Below are 22,573 nucleotides of genomic sequence, written 5' to 3'. Positions count from 1 at the left end.
TGTCATTTCACAGAATAACACTCCACCAAATCTGTGGGTGTGCATGAAACCGCTGACGAAGCTGAACTGGGCTGAGGGAGGCTCCTGAGCTCCCTCGAGGCTACGCTGCCGTCTTGACTGGCTTTGTTTAAATAACACTGCACTAGTATATTTAATGAATCCACTGGTTAACTGGTTCATCCGGTACTAAGATGACCAAATGTGGGTTCAAAGGATCAAATAATCCGTCATCCGGTTCGAAGGACCAAATAATGTGGGAACCGACCTGTGAGATTTATATTTATTTAATTTATATGAATTTATATTTACGTTAATTTATATACTTCGATAGCAATTTGTATAATGTTAAGTGGACTGTATTTCTGCAATAATCTCATAATCTCACAAATCGATCCTCTACACATTAGGGGGGGTTTATTAGTTTATATATATATGCAGCCAATCAAACTACAGTAATAACTACATACATTGAAAAGGTTCCTTATCTTATAGTACAGCAGGTTAGTCCACCAGGTATAACTAGGGTGTAGACACCAAATTATCCTCTTTGAGGTAGCTTCCTCACCCAGTAACTGGTGCACAAAGTCTTCCATCCTCGTCTTGACCTTTAGTTTGAGGCTTCCACGTGATCTAACCGGGTCACCCTATATCCTGACATTAATGGCCATAAATGAATGATAAACGGGTTTCGGATAGACACTTAACTTGAATTGTAGACATCGTGTTGGAGATGGTACCTTTGGTTTCCATAACACTACGTCCAAGTAAAATTAACAGGAGCCGAATTTGCTCCCGTGTGAGCCTCTGGTCTCGTATCAACAATGGCTGTTTAACACTCCATACTATTGACGTTACTGGCCGACATTGTCCAGATATGATAGGAGCCGAATTTGCTCCACACGTCTCGGAGGTGACACAACAATGGCTGTTTAACACTCCATACTATTGACGTTACTGGCCGACATTGTCCAGAATGATAGGAGCCGAATTTGCTCCACACGTCTCGGAGGTGACACAACAATGGCTCCCTCCTTCCCCACTCACGCCTGGCCTACTTTGTCCAGATTTCAGAAAGTGATAGAAGGGTCACATTTACTCTACTTTAATATTGATAATTAAGTTAATTTATATAAGATGTTTTTATGATGGTAAAGTCCAAAGACTAATGTATTTAAGAATAATTCCCAGCAGAATAGCTGGTGAATTATAATAGTATGTGGTGATGATATCCCGTTTTCTTTAGATGGTAATTCCACAACAAGTTACGTTTTCTATGGGTAACTTGTTTGTAATACAGCAGCAAATATTATCTGTCTGTATGATATTATATGGTGTCGGATTTTCCGACATCCATATCCATAAATCCACAAGGGTCGACATGTTATAAGAACTGCAACCTGGAGTGGTACTGTTCTCACAAGGCTTTTCACATTATAAGTTTCTGAATCCTTGTGAGAGCAGTAGCACTCCAGGTTGAAAAATACCAAGTCGTGGCACAGTTGACTAAGGCGCATCTGGGAACATCCCGTGCATAGGTTCCAATCCTCAACATGGCCCTTGCTGACAACGCAGCAGTCACCGCCCTCTCAGCCGAAGACCTCCAATGGCTCATGGCCCGCTTCAGTGAGGCCTGTCAGGCTTTCAGACTCACAATCACCCTGAAGAAAACACTGGTCATGGGACAAGGAGTGGACTCCCCACCTGACATCGGCATCTCCGGTTACAAACTAGAAGTCGTTCACGACTTTGTGTACCAGGGCTCCACAATCTCTGACTCCCTCTCTCTTGATACGGAGCTAAACAAACGCATTGGTAAGGCATCTACTACTATGTCCAGACTGACAAAGAGAGTGTGGACCAACAATAAGCTGACTGAGCATACAAAGATCCAAGTTTACAGAGCCTGTGTCCTGAGCACTCTCCTATATAGCAGTGAGTCTTGGACACTCCACACCCATCAGGAAAGACAGCTGAATGCCTATCACATACACTGCCTCCGACACATCTTGGACATCACCTTGCAGGACAAGGTGACAAACAACAGCGTCCTGGGGCAACCCGTTCTCGCACTTTCGTATAGTCAAAATTGACATATTAAATACGTGAATATGTGACATACTTAACATACTAGTTTACCTTGAAAAGCTTCATAGAAAACACCGACCTTACCTAACCTTTTTGGTATGTTAAGATAAGCATCTTATTGCCTCGTAATTACAATTATTATTTAACCTATTATAGGTATAGGTTAAGTAATAATTGTAATTAGCATCGAAGCATGTTATTGCTTCTATTATCAGTCCTGGTTGCCGGACTGATCAACCAGGCTGTTGGACGCGGCTGCTCGCAGCCTGACGTACGAATCACAGCCTGGTTGATCAGGTATCCTTTGGAGGTGCTTATCCAGTTCTCTCTTGAACACTGTGAGGGGTCGGCCAGTTATGCCCCTTATGTGTAGTGGAAGCGTGTTGAACAGTCTCGACCTCTGATGTTGATAGAGTTCTCTCTCAGAGTACCAGTTGCACCTCTGTTTTTCAACGGGGGTATTCTGCACATCCTGCCATGTCTTCTGGTCTCATGTGATGTTATTTCTGTGTGCAGGTTTGGGACCAGCCCCTCTAATATTTTCCACGTGTAAATTATTATGTACCTCTCCCGCCTGCGCTCAAGGGAGTACAGTTTTAGGCTCTTTAGTCGGTCCCAATAGTTTAGATGTTTTAATGAGTGGATTCTAGCAGTAAAGGATCTCTGCACGCTCTCCAGGTCAGTAATTTCTCCAGCTTTGAAAGGTGCTGTCATTGTGCAGCAGTACTCCACTCTAGAGAGCACAAGCGTTTTGAAAAGTATCATCATCGGTATAGCATCTCTAGTGTGAAAAGTTCTTGTTATCCAACCTGTCATTTTTCTTGCAGTTGTGACGGCTACTTTATTGTGTTCTTTAAAGGTAAGGTCTTCCGACATGAGTACACCCAGATCCTTTACATTGCCTTTTCGTTCTATGTTATGATTTGCCTGAGTTTTGTACGTGGTTTCCGTTTTTATATTTTCATTTTTTCCATAGCGCATGAGCTGGAACTTATCTTCGTTAAACATCATATTATTTTCTGTAGCCCATAGAAAGACCTGATCTACATCTGACTGGAGGTTCACCGTGTCCTCTATGTTGCCCACTCTCATGAAGATCCTAGTGTCATCTGCAAAGGACGATACAGTGCTATAGGTTGTGTTCTTGTCTATGTCCGAAATGAGGATGAGAAAAAGTACTGGAGCAAGCACAGTACCCTGGGGGACTGAGCTCTTCACGGTTGATGGGCTGGATTTTATTTTGTTGACTATTACACATTGGGTTCTGTTGGTCAGGAAATTGTAGATCCATCTGCCTATTTTTCCGGTAATTCCTTTTGAACGCATTTTATGTGCAATAACACCATGGTCACATTTATCAAAAGCTTTTGCGAAATCTGTGTAAATTACATCCGCGTTATGTTTGTCTTCCATAGCATCTAATGCCATATCATAGTGGTCCAGCAACTGCGACAGGCAAGAGCGCCCTGTTCTGAAACCATGTTGTCCGGGGTTATGGAGTTGCTGTGATTCCATGTATTTTGTGATTTTACTTCTTAGCACTCTCTCAAAAATTTTTATGATGTGCGATGTTAGCGCTATCGATCTGTAATTTTTTGCCTCTGCCTTATTTCCTCCTTTATGAAGTGGTGCTATCTCTGTTGTTTTTAGTATATCAGGAATAACGCCAGTATCTAGGCTTTGTCTCCACAGAATGTGGTGGGCCTGCGATAGTGGTTTTTTACAGTTCTTTATGAATATGGAGTTCCAAGAATCAGGGCCTGGTGCAGAGTGCATAGGCATACTGTTTATGGCTTCTTCAAAATCCAGTGGGGATAGGGTGACGTCTGATATATGATTTGATGTTGGTATCGTATCCATGAAAAAATTCATTTGGGTTATCAATCTTTAGTGTGTTTAATGGCTCGCTGAAAACAGAGTCGTACTGCGTCCTCAGTAGCTCGCTCATTTCTTTGTTATCATCGGTGAAAGTTCCATCTCCCTTTCGCAGGGGCCCGATGCTAGATGTGGTTTTTGATCTTGATTTTGCATAGGAGAAAAAATATTTCGGATTTCTTTCTATTTCACTGATGGCCTTTTGCTCTCTTTGCCTCTCCTGGGTTTTGTATGATTCTTGTAGCTTCCGTTCAATTGTTTCTATTTCTCTACCTAACCTTCTTCGCCGTTCTTGAGATAGGGTGCGACTCTCAAGTTGTTCCGCGATTCGTTTTCTTCGCCTATATAGGGAACGACGTTCCTGTTCCAATCTGCATCTCTTCCTCTTTTTTCTTAGAGGTATGCGGTTTGAACATATTTCTAGTGCTACTGAGCTTATTTTTTCCAGGCACTGGTTCAGGTTTGCATTTTCGAGCTGTTCTTCCCAGTTTATTTCTGTGAAGTCCTGGTTTATTTGCTCCCAGTTTATCTGTTTATTATTGAAGTTGAATTTGCTGAAATCTCCTCCACTGGGAATCTGGACTGGTTTTGAAGGTCTACTCCCCATGGTTGTCATAACTTCAATTAAGTTGTGATCTGAGTAACAGGTATTTGTAATCATTATGTTCCTGATCAATTCATCATTATTAGTGAAAATGAGCTCCAGCGTGTTCTCCTTCCTAGTTGGTTCTACTATTTGCTGGTTTAAGGCAAACCTGTCGCACATCCGTAGCAGGTCATTTGCATGTGCCTGTTCATTTAGGCTACTTCCTGGTATTCTTTCTGATATTACTGTATTAACCAGGTGCTTCCATTTCAGGTGCCGTAGGTTGAAGTCCCCAAGCAGGATGATGTTCGGAGCTGGATTTGTGAGGTTTTCCAAGCAGTGTTCTATTTTCATTAGTTGGTCTTTAAACTGCTGAGGGTTTGCCTCCGGTGACTTATATACAAGGACAATAACTACATTTAAAATCTCTATTTTGATTATCAGCACTTCCACCATGTCATTTGAGGTGTTTAGCAGCTCAGTACAGATGAGTGCGTCTTTGATGTAGAGGCTGACCCCACCCTGAAGCCGGTGTTTCCTATCACATCTGAAAAGATTGTACTCTGAGATCCTGAAAAGATTGTACTCTGAGATCCTAAACTAGTATGTAAACTAGTAAGGTAAACTAGTATGTAAACTAGTAAGGTAAACTAGTATGTTTAGTATGTCACTTATGCACGTATTTAATAAGTCAATATTGGCTGAAAGGAAGTGCGAGAACGGGTTGCCTGGGGAGAGCGAGAACCACCACCTGGTACACAATGCTAAAGCAGAGACAAATGCACTGGCTTGGGCACTGTTACGACCTTGGAATCTTAGTTGGAAACCAGAGGTCAAATTGAGTTCCAAATAATCTTGTGAGAAGGATAGTTAATTAACAATAACGTTTATATGCAGAGCTTCTCATACCTTGGTTCCGTCTTCCTTGCCAGACGTAAGATGAATTTTTGTTTCTCACAGAGCATTCAGACTCTGAGCTTGTTGATTATTATATATAATATTGAACTAGTTATCAGCTATTCTTAGAACTGTTAAAGTAACTAGTAATGAATGTCGGTGAAGACTTGTAATGTTTATGGCTGTATGATCAGCTAGGCTCCCTTCCCGGCAGCATATTTAAGAGAGCGGAGGAGGGTGTGCTCAGTCTCTCTGGTTCTGGCTGTTGTGGTGTGCACACTCTCCCTCGTGGGCTCTGTACTTTTCTTCCTTCTCTCTCTCTCCCCCTTAGCTTATCCTGATTCTCAGTTCTACAAGTTAAGTACCTTATACTGTGTTACCGTATTCTGACAAAGTGTGTAGTTAGTTCTTGTGTAGCCTAAGCTAGTGTTTATATCCCTAGGATTACTCTAGGGTGTTTTAATGAAACCCCATGTGCTCAAGTTTTACCAGGCTACCTAGAGCCTTTACTAGTGTCCTTCTCCAAGTAGTCTTTACCCTAGTTGCAGTTGTAAACCTTGCATCCTGTCTATGTGGACCGAGGTGTTTAACCAGTCTCCGTGGTGTAGTGACCAGTCTCCATGGTGTAGTGGTAAGACACTTGTCTGGCGTTCCGCTAGCGCTTTGTCATGGGTTCGTATCCTGGCCGGGGAGGATTTACAGGGCATAAATCCTTAACTGTAGCCTCTGTTTCACTCAACAGTAAAATGTGTACTTTGCTGTAAGAACGATTCTTCGTGGGGGTCGTATTCCAGGGACCTGCCCAAAGCCCTACGCGTACTAGTGACTGTACAAGAAAGTAACATCTCTTGTATATATCTCAAAAAAGTAAGGTAGAGTGGTAAAGTGATTTATTGTATTAATGAATATGTGGGATTATTAGAGGGTTTAATAGATAAGGAATAAGCCAGGAGTATCTTTCATCCTGTTGAGAGTGGAATAGGGGATTACCTTAGACTACAGACATTTATTCTAGTCAAACTATTATTCTTTGCTGGGAATATTCTTTCCCTGGGGGCCGGGGCCTCCCTATTGCCACTATTTTAGGAACTTCTTTGTCTTTTAATATTGGCCCTCTCAGTACAACCACATACCCCCATAACAAATGGTTGGCCTGACTGGGATCTGAAATTTTTATACATAAATTGTAAAAATTTAGATTTTTGAGTGCCGAAACTAAATTTCTTGCATTCTGCAGAACGGTTGTGTGGTAGCCTAGGGTCCAGTTCAACTAGCAAAGGATACATCTTTCACTGACTGGACATCCAACTAGATCTCTTCACGATTGAGGTAAGTGTGGCCTTGTAACAGGGGCTGTGCAATTTTTTGTATTTTTTTCCAATTTTTATTTTTACTTTTACTTTCACTAATAACTAGAATAATTCGTGATGGAGGCTAAGTTGCAGGAACATGCCAAAGACACCTTCAATGGTGGAGATTAAGAAACTGACCTAAGCTAACCTAGTGTTGTTAGGCAAGGAATTGGGCCTTGAGTTAAATGAAGCAAATAAAAAGTGTCTTAACCAATGAAATTTTGCAGAATTGCATACCCCAGGGCTTATTGGCAAGTGATACAATTTTATGCCAGGCCAGTCCAGCTGAAAGTGAAGCTAGCAGGATAGAATTAGAATTACAGCTGGCCAGATTAAAACTAGTAGAGCAAGAGGCAAGAGTGTTAGCACAAAATGCTAAGGTAGAGGAGCAAAGGATCAAAATTTGAGGAGGCAAAAATTAGGGGCAATGCCAATGTACCACCACCTGCCGGGGATTCAAACCCAAGGCATTATGATATAAATGATAACTTGCCTGAATTTTCAGAGTCAGACCCTGAAAGGTTTTTCAACCATTTTCAGAGACTGGCAATGTCCATGAACTGGCCAGAGGAAGAGTGGGTGAAAATCTTAAAGGGGCGGCTTAGAGGTAAAGCCCAAGATATTTTCATAAACATGCCTGACTGCGATTGTTTTGATTATATAAGGTCAGGGAATAGATTTTGAGGGGCATATGAAATTATGCCTGAAGCCCACCGCCAAGCTTATCGCAACCTTAGGCCTAGTCACAACCAACCTCTCGCTGAATTTGCTAGCGATAAAATATTTAATGGAGGGTTTTATACATAATATGCCAGAGACGGTAACAGGGTATTTACGTGAAAGGACGGAGGAATATACTAATATTATGGATTTGGCCAAGACGGCAAAAAACTACCAGTTGGCGGGCAAAAGGCCCAATAAAAAAAAATGTAGCCCAATTTGTAACAAAAGCTATACCTACAGCCAGTCCAGACCAGGCCATTCTAACCCTGTAACTAGTGCACCTTCTTTTTCAGACAAAAGTAACCCTGTTAAATTTCTAACCCCACAACACTTAAGGGTGAACCAAAGGGGAATTCTGCTAGTAATGTCTCTTCTCCCTGACGAGTTTGTGGTCACTGTAAACGTTCAACCCACATTACTAGCCGTTGTTGGCAACTGTACATGGGAAAAAGACCCAATGCTCTTGTTGTGACACAAGGCTTGAGGCCTTCTGAAGGGTTAGGGAGTAAGACCTCCAACCCACAGTGGCTGGCCTTGCATATCCCCCTTCCTGTCGAAAGGGTTTGTTTTGTCCTCTGAAGGTTCTTCCTGGAAGGACGTGGTGATCTTCCAAGACACCGGTGCCATCCAGGCTTTAATTTTGGAGAGTGCGTTGCAAGGTGCAAACACTCTCAACACCAGAGACGTAGTACTGGTTGAGGGTGTCACTAGTGATACTCGAGCAGTACCCCTCTGTAAGGTTACCCTGGAATCTGATTTCCACAAGGGTGTTTGTACAGTCGGAGTCACTTCTTACCTACCTTTCCCTAATGTTAATATAATATTGGGTAATGATTTAGCAGGGGATAAGGTAGGGGTCTCCAGACTGTCTTTTATGTTGCCTACCCTTAAGGTTTTCCTGGATCTTCCAGCCGCAGAGGATAATGTTGTGTACCCTGTGTGTGCGGTGACCAGGTCTATGGGCCATAAATGTAAGGGCAGCCCTGTGGTAGCCAAGGAGGTAAGTCCTGATGACACGAGGAACTTTCTGAGGGAGTGAAAACCAAGTGGACCTTGCGGACACGTTCATGGCCTGAATCAATGATGAGGCCGAGGACACTGTGGAGAGCCAACCATCACCTACTACCGAGAGTCGTGAGAAAGTGGTGGGGAAATCCTGGCGAGTCTCGGCCAATGGCATCTGACCCAGGCATGGAAGCTTCTTTGTGTGACTTACAGGACGCTGACCCCAATCTTGCAGAATGTCACGATGTAGCTCTCTCTAAGGAGGAAATTGTAGATGCAGCAACTGGGTACTATTACGAGGATCAGATTTTGATAAGAAAATGGAGAATACAGAGTTCTCCCTTGTCATATGTGTGGGCGATGGCATATGCGATGGCAATCTCTTTGAAGAGAGATTGAGCCTGCTCTTCCCTACGTAAAGTTACTTATATATATACAACACTAAGATGCTACCTTCAAGATACGTCTACCAGTAGCACAAAACGTTTTAACCAGGAGGCAAGGTACCCTAAACTCCCCCAACTCCTCACTCCCTCCATGCTGGCTCACCACCATCGTCAACCAGCAAACTACCATTCCAGCCTGCTTGCTTCTGATTGGTGACCCGCCGACTGCACACCTGCACCTCAGCGCCCTCTACCAAGTCAATGTCTGGGCCTGAACCAGTCATTGAAGTCAGAATATCCTGTGCTCTCAAGCTGTAAACAACCAACTTATATACGCTCTGTTTATTGGTGGATGTTCTCAGCTAGCGCTATATTCTCAGCACCTGTTTAATAATTTTTCTGCCATTATTTTATTTGTAGATTAACGTCACCACAGTTCTTATTTTTTATGTTATAATTTTTTGACTTGTTAATTTGCACTGTACATAGCCAAGGAATTGTCTTATTCATAATTTGTTTTTAAGTTAATTAAAGATTCATTGTTCATACTATGTGTTTTGCGTGTCTTCATTTACTTTACCACAGACAACAGCCAAGCAGTCGATCTTTTTTTTTTTTTTGTAAATGTGATTAGGCATTAACATCAGCCAAAGTGAGGACTGCATTACCATCTACACTTTCCCGTCACAATCGCCTATCATAAAATCTTTAAACATTTCTACTGGCCCAAGTTGAAAAGCGATGTGGCAAAATTTTATAACTCTTGTATCTTTTGTCAGTTTGTTGGGAAAGCAAACCAGACACCAACTAAAGCTCCTCTAAGGCCTATTGTCGTGCCAGAGGAACCATTTTCTCATGTGGTAATGGAATGTTTTGGTCAATACCTAGAACTAAGTCTGGTAATATTTACCTCATAACAATGATGTGTATCACGACCCGTTACCCAGAGGCTTTTGCAGTAAGGAATATCCGAGCAAAGACTGTTGTTGCTCGTATGTTGTAATTTTTTTCTACTTTTGGGGTGCCTCGGGTCGTACAAACCGACAATGGTACTAATTTTAAGTCTGATATTTTTTAACAATTCTGTAAGGACTATGGAATAACTCATAAGGTTTCTAGCCCATACCATCCACAGAGTCAGGGGTAATTGAGCGGTTCCATCGGACGTTGAAGCAGATGTGGAAGACATCGTGTGAGAATTCACAGAAATTTTGGGATGAGAACCAACCTTATGTGTTGTTTGCTGCTCGAGAGGGGTTACAAAGTTCATTCAGTTGTTCTCCTTTTGAGTTAGTGTTACGAACCCGGATTCAGCGTCCGAGCAAGGAGCAGTAACAACTATGCCATCTGTGGGTCAGCTCCCGAAACCCCCGCCAAACGAACGACGACACCGGATGAGGACGGCGAATATCGGCCACAAGGGCCAGTTTCCAGTCCTGTGCAGCTCACAACACAGCCGCTCCTGACCTCTGGTGAGGTGGTGCTCCGACGACAGCGCCATCTATGGACTGGATACGTCAGGTGTTTGCGCCCGAGCCCGTAAGTGAGGTGTATTAGTGTCCCGGTTATTGATGACGTGTCTGTTTACAGAGTCGACCTGGGACCACTGTGTTGAAGGTTGAGTCAGTCTACCCGAGGCAGCCAGTCTCCATACTGTGAAGTTTGCTGCAGCTGTTGTGACGTCGCCCCCCCCCCCCCCGGAAGAACACTGTGGTGTGTTAGCCTGCCAGTGGAGTGGCAGTGAAAGGATTTACCCGGGACCGACTGTTGGAGACGATAATCCACTGGGGTATTAAGGACAGGAGGGTGATTTGTGATATCACACGAGACTCCTGTCTAGGGCGTACCCCTTATATCGTTCGTGGAGTGGCCGTACCAGCCTTGGTGGCTCAGTACCTGCCAGCAGACCAGCTGGACGTGTGGTTGACGGCCTCCACGACGGTGCCCCCAGTGGACCTGTGTTTTTGGCTGACCTGTGGCCCGGGTAGGCTCGGCATTCTCAGAGGACACGTCTTGAGGCCACGAAGAAAGCACCGCGGACTCGGCACCAAGTGGTGTGGCACCAGCGTCTTCAGCAGAAGACTAAATTGTGCATAATCCCCTTGTATAGTGTTAATACCCCTCCCCCTGTGCTCTTTTTGATTTTATATATTTAATTGGTGACGGACATTATATAATATTAAGTTCTTAACTTTCTTTCCCTACTCCCTTTTAAGTTACTTGCGTCACGGATCTCATCCCTTGATAGCCACTACTGGCTTGGGAACGGATACATATATCTTCCTCTAACAACATCAGAGTGAGAACCCCGTTGCGTCCCGAGAGGGCCGTAACAGTTAGTCTTTGGCCTTAAGGTCCGTAGACCCTTGTAAATGTTACAGGAGAATCTGTTAGGTAATGTAACGTTTCCCGAAGATTCGGCTTTCTTTGCGCAACACAACCAGAGACTCAGTGACTGCAAGACGGCTGCACTAAAGTATCTTGGGAAGGCCCAAGAAAATATGAAAGAACGACATGATGCTAATGCTAAGTTGAGGGTATTTCAGCCTGGTGACCCTGTCCTGGTATTAAAACCTCGACTGGGGGAACACTATGTCTCACAAGTACGAAGGCCCCTATATTGTAGCAGAAAAGTGAGGGGGACCTTACGTACAAAGTAAGGCACTCTGACAAGCGTAACCAGGTGATGTTTGTACACTTGAACCATCTGAAGAAGTTCCAGGGCCCCAGGCCCGTCGCTCAAACCAATGTTTCCTTTTCCAGTGAGGGAGGGGGATAATTGTTCTGGGGACCCAACTAATCTCATTCTCCCTAATTCAAAATCTGTGATTGCTGGGGAGGAGAGACTGTCCCATTTGCAGATGGGCCAACGTGAAGAGGTGCAGTCGCTATTTGACGAATTGTTCAGTCGGTTCAGGGAGGTCCCGACCCAGACTGATGCCATCTACCATGATGTCAAGTTGACAGACTACACCCTTTAACCCTATCGGATGAGTCTCGAAAAGAAGGTCATCGTGCGGAACGAAGTCGACTTCCTGCTCCAGCACGGCCTAATCTGGCTGAGCCAGGGGTTTTGGTGCTCGCCCTGCCTTTTGGTCCCCAAACCAGACTGCTCCTGGCGATTATGCACCGACTATCGGCAGCTGAACAAGGTGACCATTGTGGATGCCTATCCGCTGTCCCTCCTAGAAGACTGCATCGATGAGATTGGGAATGCCTCTTACGTATCGAAATTCGATCTCTTGAAGGGATACTATCAGATCCCGCTCACCGAATGTGCCAAGCAACTAACTGCGTTTGTAACATCCGATGGTGTCTTATAAGGAGACGATCGTAGTTGGGCTATTCTCCAGCTCGCAATAGCCTGCCTAAACCACCTCGACTGGAAAACACTTCCACAGTCGGACTGGATCTCCTTGGGCACACCTACCCAAGCAAAGAACCGCTGAAGGTGTCCCATGACGCATCTCGACGTCACCTTCCGCACTGGGATCGCCTCTGGAAATCTCGTTGAAGCACACATGATGGTCAATAAGTAATTATTTATCTTTCTTGTCCTAGGTAATGGCCCCACAACGTCGATTATTAGGCGTTCAAACGCCTGGCCAAACTCAGGAACTGGAACCAAAGGTGCTTTTGGGATGGCAGGGACGTTCTTCCCCACCCTCTGGCACGGGAAACACGTCTTGCAGATTCTTCTTACATCCGCGTCCATGCCCGGCCAATAAAAATGTTCTCGAAGCCGGCTTAAGGTCTTGGTTACTCCCAAGTGACCCGCAGGATCAACTGAGTGTGCAAGCTTTAGCACTGCGCCTCTGTACTGCGCTGGCACCACCACCTGACGCCTCACTCTCAGCACATCATCACTCGCTTCTTCCCTAACTGGTCTCCACTGCCTCATTAGCACTCCCTTCTCCACGAAGAAGTGAGTCGGTGACTCGGGTCCGGCTAAACCTCCTTCCGCCTCCTGTACCAACTCAGGAAACTCTTCCTTTTGCAGCTCACCTAGACGGGTGCGGTCAATACCTAGAGGACTGGTGAGAGTAACTTGGACACTAGTATCCGACCCTTCCTCACCTGTCGCTTGTCCTCTGGCCTCTTCTCGGAACAAACGATCGAGCCCCAGGTCACCCAGCATGTTCTCTTTGGCGTGGCTGGATCCGCTCATATCATCTTCCATGACGTCTCACCCCGACGTCACCGCGCATACCAGAAATGCCACTCTCTCAATTTCCGTTTCGCCACTGCTGGCGCCCGTCCTGCTACTCTGTCGATAGGGCGCTATACACTCCTCACCCTTAATCAAATTCGGGAGAACACATCCCCCACAGGAGTCATTCACTAGGATCACCTGAGCTTCCATCCTGGGCAGTAAAGTACAGACCCCTACCACGAGAGTTTGACAACCATAGTCTGAATTAAGAGTCAACTTATGAAGGGGCATCCTCACTTGTCCCCCCAACGTCCTTATCAGGGCCTCCCCTGTACTGGAACTTCTGTAGTCCTCGGGGAAGAGGGATTTACTAACAAGGGTGAAGCCGGATCCATTGTCCCTCAGCATCCTCGCTGGCACAGGATCAGCTCCCCTTATCTTCATCGTCCCTTCACACACAAAGGGGTGAATCCTCTTCTCCCTCATCACCAGCATATCACCTAAGGTATCGTTGTCTCCTTTGCTTCCTACTCTCGCGAGAGCTACGTTTCCACCGTGCCTGGGGCGACCACACTCCCTTGCAAAGTGTCTTCATCCCCCACAGTTGTAACACCGACTGCCTCTCCTGGGCGACCCTCTACCAGTCATCCTGGTAGCACCAACGGTAGAGGTTCCCTGGGTCCTCCTAGGACTCCCGGTCGTCAGTTCCCGGGCAGCAGCACTCGCTCCCAAGCTAGGTCCACTTCTCACAGCTTGGGGCTTCCTCCCCGCATCCCTTGAGCTCTTGAACCGGGTTAATTCGTCGGGCACACTACTCTTGGGAGAGTCCCCACCTGTCCTCGCTCCTCCTGATCTCCTAAAGTTCCCTCCCGACCTGGGGTAAGGCGAGTGTCTGGGTGGCCCCTCCCTCCTGAGATGTAGTGCCTCCTCCAGCATGTCGGCTCGGTCCGCTGCAGCCTTCAGGTCCTTAATACCTGCTTCTCTCACCCTTACGCGCAACTCAGGATGGAGCACTGACATAAACTTCTCCATCACTATCAGCCGTTTGATATCATCCGCCGACTCCGCTTCCTCCGCTTTCAACCATCGTAAGAATTTCTGTTCCATATCCCTGGCGGTCTTGGCATAAGACTTTCCTGACACTCTCGTACACTCTCTGAACCGCTTCTGGTACATCTCCGGAGTCAGCCGGAATGAGTGGAGCACCGCATTCTTAATCGTGTCGTAACTAGTACACTCCTCTAGGTCCAGCATGTTGTAGGCTTCCCGGGCCTCACCAGTCAATCTGCCCTGGACCAGAGCAGCCCAATCATCTTCCGGCCACTCCTTCAGAGTCGCTATCCATTCGAAGTGTTCGAAGAACGCCTCAGCTTCTTGTGGTTCAAACGTTGGTAAGTCACGTTCCCTTACCTTGAGGTCATCCCGCCGTGCAGGAAGTGGGTGCAGCCCACGCTCTTTGCGACGCACTTCGACTTCTTTCTTTGCCTTTATCTCCTCCAGTCGCAGTTGTCTCTCTCCTTCTTCTCGCCGCAGCCGAGCTTCATGTTCCTCTTGCTGCAGCCGTGCTTCTTGCTCACGCTTCTCTCGCTGCAGCTCAGCTGCACGTTCCTCTCGCTGCAGCCGTGCTTCTCGCTCACGCTCCTCTCTCTGCATTTGCGCTTCTCTTTCCTTTCGTCGCAGCTGGGCTTCCAGTTGCACCTTCATTACTTCCAGTTGCAGGCTCCTCTTACTACAGCTGGACCTTCCACTGCTCTCACGTTCACTGTGAGTTCTCTACACACTGGTAGGCGCATGTGGTGGCTCCAGTCGGGACAGTTCACCTTGCGACGGCTCTTCTTGGGACAGCTCTCCTTGAGATGGCTCCTCACGAGCCGTGAGCTGTGCCATGATCTCTATCCTTCGCTCCGCTATCTTAGTCGTTCTCAACCTGATCCCAAAGTGGTTTGCCACTTGTTGGAGCTGGGCCTTGGTACACTCTTCCAAAATTCTCTCGTCCCTTGTCTCAATAAATTTCCTTACTTTATCCTCCTCCATCTCTATATCATCTAGCATACACTACATCACAGACAAGTTAGTAGGTACTAATTTCACCGTTTCAGTCCCTCAGCTGGTTGGACAACAGTACCACTGAATTCACTGGCCACACTGTATTAGTACCCTGGCAACACTTGTCTTGAAATTTGGGCAACACTGTAGCTTGGTTACCATACCATAGCAAAACTGTAGTCTGATCCGCACTTCCTGGCGAAGTTTCCAGTTCTTGGCTACCGTGGTTCGTTTCCTGGCGAGGTCGCCAGTTCTTGTCACGGGGGGGGGGGGGGGGGGGAGCGATGCTCCGGTAGCACTCGGCTGCAAGGGGCTCAGGCTCAGAAGGCAGAATACACAGCCCCTCCGACTCCCGGGATTCACCGGAGTCTCCTTGGTCCCACAGGAAAGGACCAGCAATGCCCACCACCGCAGGTGTTTGCTTCCACCACTTAAGGGGGTGCCACTGATTCACCCTGGAAGCCCTTCATTCAACCACGGGGAAACTGCTATCAGCAGTTCCGTCCTAGACCCGTGGAGGAGTGAAGGAAGACTCAGGCTTACCTTATAACAATAAATTCCCCTGAGTCTTGCCTGCCAGACAAAAAGGTTGCAGGAACTCCTTTCCCGCCTGCCTCCTCTATCTTCTTCTTAACAAGATCGCCAGTTGGGTTAGTATATCTGCACCCTAGCGATGCAGTTCAGTGGGTGTGGGACATATGGGCTTGACTCTAATTATTTAAATATTAATGTAATGAAAATCAATTACGAAGGACCACCCGCTTTTATAGTAAAGAGGGAAACTAATAAAATGTGATCATTAGAAAATTCCTAGAAGAACCAGTAACTATGGATAAATACTAGAGAATATAATCACTTGTATAATTAATGGGCTGTATATAATTTAACTGAATCAAAGCCTCAAACACCTACATTGGGGGGTTATTACTAGAACTTCATATATGTCTAGGAACTAGGGTGGTTCGTGCACCAGTTCATTATGCAATAAACTAATTCTATGACCAATTATAGAATCAATAAAAACAATCACCAATAAGAACATAGATTATGAACATGAGAAATTAATGATTATAATAAACACATGTTAATCCAGAAAACAGTGATCCGCAAGAATAATATACTACAGATAATGTAATTTAAGGAATACAGAAAAAGGTCTTAGCTTGAAGACGTTTTCCACGACATCGATTATGACTCATCCTCGGAATCTCCTGAACTCATCATGGAACACTGGGAGATGATTAACACGGGAAATGACAGCTCGGGGAATTCTTCACACACGCTGCAAATATCTATGTTCAAGAAATTAAAATGGAGAGTGGAGACAGATAATAACCTGTGGTTTATTTTAGTCGCTCGGCGTAACGACAAGCTACCCAGCTATAACCTATCCATAATGATGCATCAAAAGGGAATAAAGGTTTTTAGCTAATAGGGCACTGTGTAAGTTGAGGCTTGCCGAAGCTCGCGTCCTAGGTTCTGGCGTCGTAATAATGAACACGTGGTGTCGAGCCTAGCCTAGATGTTGACGCGCTTCTCTGGCCGGTCACGTTGGCTACACAGAACCAATTAACAGGTTCCCGGCTGAACGTCAAGTTAATTCTCGTTGACAATCCAACACGAAGTATCCTGTGACACTAAAAACCAGCTAAGTTGCTATATTCTGCAACTAATCTTCACACCTCACAGTGGCGACTTTCCTCCTCCCTCTCTCGGTGGCGTCCTCCAGGAAGATGGCTTCTCCTCTCTGCCCCGCATTTGATACACAAATTATTTACTACGAATAATATCATTTCACACAGTTGCGGCTGAAATGCTCGGATAAGGACGGGTTTATTATTCAGAGGAGTTAAATATTATTATTTGCTCGTTTTACGATGGTAAACAAGCAATGGAGATGAATTAAAGTCTCTCCAGGGCATTCACGCGTGACGTTAAATTTATTACCAGATAACAGTTGTAACTATAAAAGCTCTATTTGGCATTAGTTAGGGATCAGTTTATCTGTAAATAATTATCACACAGAACACCGTTGTTTTATAGAGAATCAAACTCAATTCTCTGACACTCTGGACATAGATGTGTTTATTATAATGGAATCTGACGCAATACTGGCGTCTGGTGACGTAAGAATTCTAGCCTTATTGTACAGATGTAATTATTAGTACATGTGAACTCTACGTTTGGGTAATTTTAATTACTACAGTGATTAGTAGATTTAGTAATAATTAATAATAATACAACAGTGTTGTATTATTGTTGGAAATTTCCAACATAACTCCGGGGGGAGAATTTTCGGGTCGCAGTGTACTGTGGAGTACTGACACACCCACCCCGAAGTTGGTATTAATATTAGTATATTAGTATGTTAGTATGTTAGTACACACATAACGAATGTCCCGTATTTGTCAAGGACATACAAGAAACTTAAGTCTTGTTGATTTCATGTTAAATGGAACATGTTATTATGAATTACCTAAAGTTGATAATTAAGAAAGCTTACAATAGACTCTGGGACTGGTGTCGCTATGACATGTAATGTGTATGTTACAAAGTCTCAAAGTCTGCAAACTCTCAGATACTCTAGATAAATGATGTTATTTATAGCATATACAACAATTAAAGATTTAAATCACACAATTCAAACAACAGAGAATCTACTGTGATGAGAATGTCCTGGGTCATTGTGACTTGTAATGGTTTGTTACTTGACATCACACCACAGTATCATCATGGATGCTTAAATTGGATGTAAAGGGATTTACACTTGGTCAGAGCTGTAATAGGCTTGCAGTCTCCGCTTACATTGTTGAGCAGCAGCTCTAGTGGGACGGTTGCTCAGTGGATCAGAATTACTGTCCTCGGAAACTACTGGAGAAACTGGTTCTGGCTGATACTCTCGTTCTGCCAATTGGAGAGGAACCAGCTTCTCTAAAGTTTTTAGAGTAGTGTTGCCTCGGCATAAAACTTTCACTACTCTCAGGACACCTTGATGATCTGGATGAATGGCAACAATTTTGCCTATGGGCCACTCTGACCTTGGTCCATCACTGTCGACTAGTACTAGGTTCCCTGGTTTAAGTGGCACTTTATTATAAGGACTCGAAGCTCCGTAGTGGTACTCTCGTAGAGCTGTGAGGTACTCTCGAGTCCACACCTCATTCCACCTGTTAATAACCCTTGAGAGATGCTGGTAGCTTTCCACCAAGTCACCTCTGGTTACATGTGACGGGTCTATGGGGTCCTCTTCGACTAAAGGGATGAGAGGGCTCAGTAGACCTCCATGTATCAAGTGTGAGGGACTCAGAGGTTCCCTCTGGGAGAAATCATCAGACAGGTATGTTAATGGGCGGTTATTGACTCGCGCCTCGATTTCCACAACAATGGTTTGGAGCTCGGAGTAACTGACCTTTTGTCTGTGTAAAATTTTTCTTAAACACTTATTGACTGTGCCTATCATTCGCTCATAGAACCCACCTTGCCAAGGGGCTCTTGGTGCTATAAATTTCCAGTGACATTGTCGTCTCTGCAGGACTGACTGTACTTCTGGATGATTCCAGACTTCTCGCAGACAACCTTCTCCTGCCACAAAATTGGAACCATTGTCCGATATCATTAGTTTGGGACAAGATCTGCGAGCTGCAAATCTGCGGAAGGCTTGGATGAAGGCTTCAGCCCTCATATCTGAAGTCACTTCCAAATGTACGCCTCTGGTTGTAGCACACGTAATGAGACAAATGTATGCTTTCACTGGTATCTTGTCTGGGTTGCCAGTGAGAAGTAAGGCTCCTGTGTAATCAACACCAGTGGTTTCAAAAGGACGAAGATGAACCACTCTTTCTTCAGGGAGTGGTGGAGGTCCTGGGTAAGGACATACTCTAGCATCGTATCTTTTACAGATTACACAGAATTTAATAATTGACTTAACTGTCTGAAGACCTTGAGGAAGCCAGTACTTTTGTCTAAGGTCGGTGAGAGTATCTAACACTCCACCATGTAAAGTACCATATTGATGGTGATGTAAAACAAGAAGTTTAGTGATGATGTGGTGACGTGGTAGAAGAATTGGATTCTTTGTGTCTAGATCAATTTTTCATGAAGCAAACGTCCTCCACATCTTAGTATATTATGAGTGTTGGCATCATACCAGATACCTAGAGACTTAGTAAATGTATCTGGAAGATTTTCATACTCGCTTCCATATGTCTCTTGTTGTGCACGTTTGATCCAGTAGAGGATAGGATTGGGAAACTTATGTCGAATTCCTATCTTAGCAAGAAAGTCAAACACATGTGCAGTCACTCTTAATAACTTACTTAAGTTAGAATAATTGTGAGGATCAATGGCTAAGATTCGTTGAGGTTCTGGTTCTTTCATGGGAGTGGTGATATTGGTCACTATGACTTGTGGCTTTTGTTTGGGCTACTGACCACCAACAAGCCATTAAGGTCCATTGAACCACAGCGAAGACTTGATAAGTTGTTTTATCGTTAATCCTCGAGATAAATAATCTGCAGGATTGTCCTTAGTAGGAACATGTCTGAATTTATATCCAGCAGATAACTCATGAATTTCCCTAACACGATTACTGACGTAGGGAGTCTTGTTGTTGTTGTTTCTTACTCATTGTAAGACTGCCTCATTGTCTGACCACACGACAATCTCACCAAAGTGGATATTATTGAGTGTCTTTGTCAGGCAATGAGCCAATCTTACTCCCACCAGCAATGCAGTCAACTCCATTTGAGGTAAAGATCTCTTCTTAATGGGAGCAACTCTTGCTTTAAAAAGGTGAACAAAATTGATTGTGCACTATTAACTAAGTAGGCTACAGCGCCATATGCTTTGCCAGAGGCATCGCAGAAAACGTGCAAATTGGTGGGTAAGTTTGGTCCTGAAGCATTACGAGGAAATTTCAAAACACCTAACTTATTAAAATCCGTTGAGAGTATCTGCCATTTAGCTTGTAACTCACTTGGTAACGGATCATCCCATCCCATATGTTTCTGCCAGCACTCCTGCATTAGGAGTTTGCCCCTTATTAATATAGGACTAAGTAAGCCTAAAGGGTCAAATGGTTGACTGACAAACGAGAGCAATGTTCTCTTGGTAAGGGTTGAGTTATCGGTTTGTACTGACTTGACATTCATCTCGTCAGTACTGGTGTTCCATTCCACGCCTAGAACCTTTAACTGATTGGGTACCTGATAACCTGGAAATTCTTTCTCGATTACCTGGTTGAGTAATTCATTATTTGAGGGCCATGACTGTAGTGGCATATTGGCCCCTAATAGCTCACGGTTAGCCTCATGGTAGATTTCTACCAGATTAGTTTGATCATTAGTTGTTCCCTGGAAATTGTCGATGTACAAGTTGTCGCTAATGTCTGCCTTATAAGGGCTATTTGACTTCCTCAAATGTGTGTCTAATGTTGCTTGCAAAAGAAATGGGGAAGACGTCGCTCCGAATAATACTGAGGCAAAACGATATGTGATGATATCACTGTTAGGATCCAGTGGGTCCTTAATCCTGAGAGACTTTGTGTAGTTACGATCTTCCTCCTGCAAACCTACTCGAGGAAAGCTTTGCTGATATCAGCAGTATAGGCGAAAACACCAGTGCGGAATCGTAACAGCACATCATGTAGCCTTTGTGTTAGGCTAGGTCCCGTTTGGAGACATTCATTTAAAGACACACTGCTTGGCTTTCCTTTAGCACTACAGTTAAAGACAATACGAATAGGTGTTGTCAATGAGTCTTTCACCACAGCGTGATGAGGTAAATAATGACCTAATTTTCGGTCATCGTTATCAACAACTTCAATAAATTTACTGTTAAGTTGTTGTTGGATGAGTTGATGATACATGTTCAGTTTGTCTGGCTGCTTCTGTAATCGTGCTAATTGAGACTGCAATTGTGAGGCTGCCATAAAATAATTAACTGGAAGTTGTGGAGGATTCAACTTCCTTGGGAGTCTTACCCAATATTGTTTATTTTCATAGACAACTGTATCCAGATATTGCTGGTAAGTCCACATATCATCAGGGCTTGGTTGTTCAGGGATAATACCTAAAGTGTCTAAATCCCACAGACGATGTACAGGTGGATCAGACTCAATATCTTCAGATATTTCTCTGAAACGTAGGGGTGACTGTTCCAAGCCTAGTCACGCCACTATTATGTTATTAGATTGTTGGTTTGTTGACGCTGGATTTTGTCGGAAAAGCACCGGTCCAGTAAGCAATTTGCCTCCAGCAGATGACAACAAATTCATTCCGTGTTGTCTGGTGCATCCAGTTATAAATTTGTAATAATGATCCGCGCCTATAAGTATTCCAACATCAGTGAGGCAGTCAGAATTTATTTTATAATCTGCTAGCCTCATGCGGTTTCGTTTAAGATGTCTCGCAGTGCGAGCTAACCCTGTGACCTGCAGGTCTGTAGGAAGTTTATCTACTACCTACTATTATTATCTACTACTAGTTTATCTACTATCTAGGGTGGCACGTAGCCTGGTGGATAGCGCGCAGGACTCGTGATTCTGTGGCGCGGGTTCGATTCCCGCACGAGGCAGAAACAAATGGGCAAAGTTTCTTTCACCCTGAATGCCCCTGTTACCTAGCAGTAAATAGGTACCTGGGTGTTAGTCAGCTGTCACGGGCTGCTTCCTGGGGGTGGAGGCCTGGTCGAGGACCGGGCCGCGGGGACACTAAAAAGCCCCGAAATCATCTCAAGATAACCTCAAGATAACTACTACCGCTTGTATTGGACTAGTGGAAGATCCAAGTCTCACTAATACCTTAACTACTTGGTATTCACGAGGTCCACTATTGGTCAAGAAACCAGAAATATTTAACCTCACACTTTTGGCAGGTTTTAATTTTAACTGCTCTACTAACTGTTGTGTAATGAAGGTTTTCTGTGACCCTTGATCAAAAAGACCTCTAGTGTTAACTCTAGATCTCCTGTTTATTAGTCTAAGTTGAGCTGTAGGCAGAGTGGTATTATTGCCTGACTCAGTAGCAAGTACATTTATTTCTTGATGCACTTTGCAATATTGCACTGTGGTAGAATTCGTGGAATTCTCCCCAGTGGTCATGGATTGAGTAGAAGATTTTCTACATAAGGCGTAGTGATGTACACCTTGGTTGCATCTGTTGCAGGAACGTAGCTGCACTACACATTTTTTGGGATCATGAGAGCCCATGCACCTGGTGCACTTGTGTATTTCTTGCAACCTTTTAATCCTAGTATTATAAGTAGGATAAACAGAGCATTGGTAGGCGGTATGTCCTTGATTGCAGAACAGACACCTTCTCTCTTTGTTTGACTTGGTCTCTTTAGTAGACAAGTCATTGGTTATCTCAGAAGGAGACACCGAATAAGTACCTACATTTCCACTTCTTTTCCCAGTGGATGGAGTAGTCTTGGATTTATATTTACTGGACTTATTCAAAGTCGGTTT

The sequence above is a fragment of the Procambarus clarkii genome, chromosome 39 (assembly GCF_040958095.1).
Source record: "Procambarus clarkii isolate CNS0578487 chromosome 39, FALCON_Pclarkii_2.0, whole genome shotgun sequence".
Classification (NCBI taxonomy): domain Eukaryota; kingdom Metazoa; phylum Arthropoda; class Malacostraca; order Decapoda; family Cambaridae; genus Procambarus; species Procambarus clarkii.
Note: the sequence above shows the minus strand (reverse complement) of the source record.